Raw genomic sequence first — 1,573 nt, 5'->3', positions numbered from 1 at the left:
CACTCATCTCGCATGTTAGTAAAGTAATGCTCAAAATACTTCAAGCCAGGCTTCAACAGTACATGAACTGTGAACTTCCTGATGTTCAAGCTGGATTTAGAAAAGGCAGAGGAACCAGAGATCAAATTGCCAACATCTCTTGGATCATCAGAAAAGCAAGAGATTTCCAGAAAAATATCTACTTCTGGTTTATTGACTATGCCAAAACTTTTGACTGTGTGGATCACAACAAACTTTGGAAAATTCTTAAAGAGATAGGAATACCAGATGACCTTACCTGCCTTTTGAGAAATCTGTATGCAGGTCAGGAAGCAACAGTTAGAATTGGGTATGGAACAACAGACTGGTTCCAAATAGGAAAAGGAGTACATCAAGGCTGTATATTGTCACCCTGCTTATTTAACTTCTGTGCAGAGTACATCATGAGAAATGCCAGGCTGGATGAAGCACAGGCTGGAATCAAGATTGCCAGCAGAAATATCAATAACCTCAGATATGCAGATGACACAACCCTTACGGCAGAAATCGAAGAAGAACTAAAGAGCCTCGTGATGAAAGTGGAAGAGGAGAGTGAAACAGTTGGCTTAAAACTCAACATTCAGAAAACTAAGATCATGGCATCTGGTCCCATCACTTCATGGCAAATAGGTGGGGAAACAGTGGAAACAGTGACAGACTTTATTTTCTTGGGCTCCAAAATCACTGCAGATGTTGACTGCAGCCATGAAATTAAAAGACGCTTGCTCCTTGGAAGAAATGTTATGACCAACCTAGACAGCATATTAAAAAGCAGAGACATCACTTTGCCAACAAAGGTCCATCTAGTCAAAGCTATGGTTTTTCCAGTAGTCATTTATGGGTGTGAGAGTTGGACTGTGAAGAAAGCTGAGCGCCAAAGAATTGATGCTTTTGAACTGTGGTTCTGGAGAAGACTCTTGAGAGTCCCTTGGACTCCAAGGAGATCCAACCAGTCCATCCTAAAGGAAATCAGTCCTGAATATTCATTGGAAGGACTGATGCTGAAGCTCCAATACTTTGGCCACCTGACCCAAAGAACTGACTCATTGGAAAAGACCCTGATGCTGGGAAAGATTGAAGGCAGGAGGAGAAGGGGATGACAGAGGATGAGATGGTTGAATAGCGTCACTGACTTGATGGATGCGAGTTTGAGTAATCTCCAGGAGTTGGTGACAGGGAAGCCTGGTGTGCTGCAGTCCATGGGGTTGCGAAGAGTCAAACACAACTGAATGACTGAACTGAACCGAACTGAACAGGTATGTTATAAATGAAGGTGGTAGAAATATGTGTGGAGCAGAAAAAGCTATAGTTGGATTAATTTGCAAAGCTTATGAAAATGTTGCACATTTAAAGCCTATGTCAAAGATAAGGTGTCCATAGGTGCGTGGATTTATCTCTGGGCTTTCTATTTTGTTCCATTGATCTATATTTCTGTCTTTGTGCCAGTACCATACTGTCTTGATGACTATAGCTTCGTAGTATAGTCTGAAGTCAGGCAGGTTGATTCCTCCAGTACCATTCTTCTTTCTTAAGTTTACTTTGGCTATTCGAGGTT

Source organism: Bos mutus, chromosome 1 (assembly GCF_027580195.1).
Source record: "Bos mutus isolate GX-2022 chromosome 1, NWIPB_WYAK_1.1, whole genome shotgun sequence".
NCBI classification, from domain to species: domain Eukaryota; kingdom Metazoa; phylum Chordata; class Mammalia; order Artiodactyla; family Bovidae; genus Bos; species Bos mutus.
This window is presented reverse-complemented; position numbering follows the sequence as displayed.